A 5,931-nucleotide genomic window follows, 5' to 3' on the forward strand; every position below is an offset into this window, starting at 1 on the left:
AATCCAAACCTCTTTCTTTATTTGTTGTATTTTTTATCCATGTTTTATTGTTGTGTTCTATTAAAGTTTCTTCAGTAGATTGTTAGTAAAGACATTTCCGTAAATCCGAGAGTGTGTCTTGATTAAGTGTGATGAACTAACAAAAACAGTGAAATTAATTCATTAAAATTGTGTGTAGCCAACCCTTCAAAATGTAAATGCGGTGCTCCCCAAATAATTACCGTATTCTTACAACCATAGGGTACACCATGTTTAAAGATACAGTCTTCATAGCTGGTTATAACTCTGTATTGAACTCAGGGCGCACCGTGTTACAACAACAAAGACAAGCACACAAATGTATTTAAAAATACAAAGGAAGCAAAACTGAATTTTCTTGTGGTATATTAAATATTGGATACAAAGTTAAACAAACGGATAAAATAACTGTTTTTTTTACCGGTAGTCCATATTAAGCATAACCGTCAAAAACCTCGTCCTCTGCTTCTGACCGGAACATCTTCGCTAAATTTCCATTATAAGGTTCACTTTAGTCACTCTCAGAGTCACTTTCTGTGCCGTACAGCTCCTCGGAAATGATGCCGGCTTTTGCTAAAGCTCGAACAATAGTCCCAGCAGACACCCTAGCTCAAGCGTTTACAATTCATTCTCTTCATTATAATCTACTAGAAGTTTCTGTGCCATTGTAGTCATAGTGCTGATGAAAAAACTTCACAGTTTCATGAAACGAAAGCACCAAGACGAAAACAATAGCTTTTAAATTTCTAGATACGCTACGCGTTTGCGTCCATTAGTACCTATGCAAGCAATGGACGCGTTGCGTGTGACGTCACGTGTCCTCTTTTGCACAAGCACTTGTCACTTTCACACTCTGATGCATAGATGCCACAGAAGATCGCATACAAGCCACATGCAGGTGGAAATACGAAATATCTCACAAAAACATTGGATTTTACCCCAAAATGTGAAAGTCTTGACCCACCCAAGGATCAAACCTGTGACAACCTAGTCTCGGAGCAGGTGCCCAACCCTCAGGCCACTGGGCTAGTCTACATAAGTCACTTTACATCACACATAGGGCACATGACATGATAGGGCTCACCGCATAATTTGAAGAAAATCTGAGACTTTTATGTGCGCCTTATGGTTGTGAAAATACAGTAGTCAATCGATTATTTGTAGAAATAATTCATCGACCGCCCTAATTTCGCTACATTTTATTTATTTTTTGTCCACTGATGATGTGACGTCGTTAAATAAATTCAGTTACTCCCCAAGCAAGTAAACGATGTTATCAGGTACGTTTTAAGATTTAAAAAGAAAAAGCCTAGATCCAGATCATTTTTTCTCAGAAAACCTAGAGGAAAAAGATTGGCTTATAAGACAGAAGGCCAGATCTCACCCTGTTCCTTCAATTTGACACGTATGTAGCCCTCGGAATTGAAAGCAAGATGACGAGAGATTGCCACGTTTTGGCTTTTGCCTAATAAGTGTCAAGAGAAGGTTTGCTTTCCTAGTCACGCAAGTCATGTCTTGATCCCGTTTTTGGTCTTTCTCCAGAAGAACAGTCCCCAGGGGGCCCGACGCAGGCCGGCCCAATAAGCAAGGTGGAGAGCAACGTTTATAACGAGCTCTCCACTCTTTGCTCTGACTGCCTTGACAGGGACAGCTCTCCATCGTTTGATGTGGGCTTGACGGTCAAGAATAATGGTGCGTCCAGGGAGTATTGTCATCCCTGTCATTAGGATGGCTGAGGGGCCGAGGGCAAAAGGATGGGGAGGCTTCTACCTTCTTTTGAGGAGGCGGTGTTGGGCCGAGTTTTTTTTATCTCCCGGTCACCGCAGAGTGACGTGTCATCCTAGAAAGGCTCTTCTTCTCCGGATAATCCCCACTCTTTTTCCTCCGAGTCTTTCTGCATGGCAAACTTCCTTTCACCACTTTTTTGATTCAAGCGCTCAATTGTTTCTTCTCAATGTCAAACAAAGCTTTGAAAAAGTCCTGATTTTCTTCTTTTTGTTTAGGCGTAATCTAAAATAGATCATTGTTATATATTTTTGATGTAATTAAGCTCCTGAGTCAAAGTTGTGACAAAAAAATATTTCTTTTGAAGATACTTGATAGGAACATATTTAAATTGCCTACTTAGGCTATACAGTGGTGCCTGGGCTTTGGAGATCAAGGTTTGAATCTTTTTTTTCCACAATAAATAATGATTAACTCATTAATCCCTTCTGGCCACCTTTTCTCTCAATTAAACGTGTTTTGAAACAGCAATTTAGTCCCAAACAAGAAGCTGTATGACACAGGATGGTATACTATGGCTCATAGGCCATATATGGCTCTATTCATGTGTACATATGGCTTGAAATAGAAGTTGTGCAATTTTTCAATGTTACTTTATGTAGAGCCTGATTGCAAAAACAAGATGATACTGATGAGGGGGTTCATATAATATATATATATATATATATATATATATATATATATATATATATATATATATATATATATATATATATATATATATATATATATATATATATATATATATATATATATATATATATATATATATATGTCTATATATACATATTGACACTATTTTACACTACACTTTAGAGTCAAGGTGTCACAATAACAGACCCTGTTGTGGCTGCATTTTGCTAAATATTTATTTATATTGAAGCTGATTAAAAAAAACTTGTTAATTGTTGAGACCCTTTATTATGAAAAGCCACAGAACAATCTTAAACCCAAAACAAACAAGGCTCAAGCGTGTAGAGCAATTTGATTGGGTGAGCAGTAAGAAGGGGCAGGGCTTGTCATGATTACTCATTGCACCCACCTGTGCCCGTTCGTTTGGCGGCAGCTGCTCCTAGTTGCCTGATTGATTCCCCTCCTATTTATTGACAATATTCCTGTCACTCCTTGTCAGTCTGTCAGCAGACCTCTGCATACGCTAGGCAAGCACTTTGACTTTGGCTCCTGTTGGTCCCATCTTCATTTGTTTCCTACTCGTCTGTTCCTGATTTTCCCGTGTCGCCGCCTATCGACCCGTTTTTGACCACCAAACACGTTCTGATCTCCCGCTCTGGCTCGCGACCCGTTTTTGACCACTAACCATGTTCTGATCTCCCGCTGCGGCTATCGACCCGTTTTTGCCCCTGACCACGCTCCAATCTTCTGTCCCAGCGAATCACTTCGGCATTCCGATGATGCTCCGATCCCATGAGCTGCTCGCTCCTCCTGTCTAGCGATCACCGGACCGCTGGCGTTTGTTTCCTCGCACCTGACTTCCTTGATATCCCATAAACTTTTGTATGAAACGTTAGTCGTTTGGGCCTACCATCTGTTCCGGTTCTGACGGAGAAATACACAGCGCCAGTGCACTCTATTTCCTTTGCCCAGAGCCGTCTGCACTATGGGTAAATACATTGGTGTTCTCGATTGCAGTATTTTATTTGACAAAATAACTTCGCTTGCTCAAAATGAGCCTCAAGACTCTTAACTGCATGAGTGAGACCGATTTTAAGTGGTATATGTATATTGATATGGGACTCAGGCTCATAGATGTTATCACAACTAAGACATCTAATGTCACACAGTGAAATAAAATGTGCTCAAGAATTATCTTTTGTCTAGAGAGCGAGTTTGGTGGTTTGTTGTATCTTGTCTTAAAATAAATGATGTGGTTCTCTCGAAATAATAATCAAAATATGTTTTGCTTTTATAGCTGTTTTGGTCGAAAAGGTTCCAGATTCCTGCTGTATATACGACTAACATAGATATTAAATGAAAAAAAAAATACCGTAATATAAGATGGCATCTATTTTTTTCTTCTTCGTAAAATACAGGATTTGCTTTGAACTTAATCCGTTCTATTTTAGATATTGAAGTCTGAATCATTTTTCCCATAAGATTTAATGCTAAATTCATTCATCTGTCCTGGCCCACAGGAAAAGTCCACATGTATTGAACAGCAATTTAGCCCTAAACATGGAGATGTATATAATTCTATTATAGGAATTGTGCGATCTAAACCTCTATTACTTTGGTTCAGTCCGCCCACATAATCAATAAAAAGCAAGAAGTCTGAGTTCAGATCGAGGTGACACTTTATTTCTTCTTGCAAAAAGGACACCGAATGTGTGTGCTAGTCACCGTTTGTTTTACCTTTTTATTCAGTTCCAGTCGTGAAGTGCGAAACAGGATATGACTAGAAAATCAATCACTGAAGACATCTGAAACATGAGTTTAAACACTGAACAATGGTGACCTGCACACAGTGTACGTGACAGGATATATCTGTTTGAGAACGACCCATCTCATTTAAAATATGCTTTATTCTTACCTTAAGGAAACTTTAACTAGAAAGTCAAACATTGAAGTCAGCTGGAACATGAGTTTAAACACTGAACAATGGTAAGCATGTTAAACAGGATATGTTTGGGGCCTCAGGTTTTAACAGCGGGTCAGGGAGACCATACATTGCACTAGGTTGAATATAAGGTCACATCACCCTCAGCGAATCTGAATTGACAACATTAAAAGACACACTTTTATAGTTTAATTTACCCTACAGGAATTAATTTAAAGAAAAATATAACATTGGATTTATGTCCGTTGGCAACATTTTTTTCCCTTCTTCATAAATTACAGTATTAGCTTTTAAACGGTTTACGGTTAGAGGTCGAGGTCTGAATCTATTTTACCATTAGAAGTAACGGTCAACTTAGCGATCCGTTCCAGCCAACATTGTCATGGTTGCCATGGCGCCCACTTGGCCATGCCCGTGTGTGTCACGGTTGCCGTGGTGCCCAATTGGCCCCCGTGTTGTGCCAGCTGCGGCTCGTTTAGAGATTGACTTTCTGTGTATATTAAGCTCAGCGCTCTCTTGCTTCAGTGTCGGCCCAAACCTCTGCCCCACAAGACGTGGGTTCTGTCCTGTTTTCATGCAGTCCGGTATTGTTCCCGTTTATTTTTGTACTGTTTAACTCCGGGTTCAAGTTTTGTTTTCCATCTATTCTTGTCCTGTTGGTTAGAGTCTCCAGTTTTGGTTCCCGTCTGGTTTCTCCTTTTTATTTTCGTTACCCTGATTCGTTATCGATCTTGTCGGTTTCTGGCGTCCTGTCCTTCCACGCCAGACCGGCTTCCTAACGGGCATGACGCTTGTATGACAACGTCACGTGATTGGGTCCTGTTTCTGTTCTGGTTCTGACAAATATATAGAGTAGCCAGTGTTGAATTCTATTTTAAAAATGCATTGGTTAAGAAATTTCTATTTCTTTTACACGGTGGAATCCCCACCTAGGTTGGCACTGTTGTAGAGAAAACGTAGGTTATGATCTGAGAGAAACCTTCTCCTATGTGGATAAGGAAAATGGACAAAAAGCCAGCGCGACATGGGAGGGAGATGACTTTATTGATGCGTCAATGAAGATCTCGAAAAAGCTCCAGGCATAACATCGCTATTTGTACACCCCAAAAGGCGGTCCGATATCACGTATTACTTAAAGGAATTTTGTTTTTCTCGTTCAAGCCATCTCTTTGTATCCTTATTAGGAGACAAGGAGATGGCTTCTCCAAACAGTCTGACGTCAGTGTATACAGAGACCTTCGTTCCTTGCCCAGTGTATACAGAGACTCGCAGTCTATCTTCAAGCAAACTCAACTGTCTGCCAAGAACTTCCCGAACTGAGTTTTTCACTGACGTCAATAGACTTCAGTGTATGCACAAATGCAAGTCTATTTACCACAATCCCCCCTTTGGGAGGACCACCTCCCATTCTGAACAGAAATTAAAATCGAAAATGAATACAGAGTAGTGGCAAAGTATTACAAATCATAGATATCAATACACGGACAGAGTTTACGCGAATCAAAAATAAAATAAAATTCTGGCGGTCAGCCTGCTGTGATTATTCTAACTTT

Source organism: Urocampus carinirostris, chromosome 3, assembly GCF_059441175.1.
Source record: "Urocampus carinirostris isolate Australia breed hairy pipefish chromosome 3, RoL_Ucar_1.0, whole genome shotgun sequence".
NCBI classification, from domain to species: Eukaryota; Metazoa; Chordata; class Actinopteri; order Syngnathiformes; family Syngnathidae; genus Urocampus; species Urocampus carinirostris.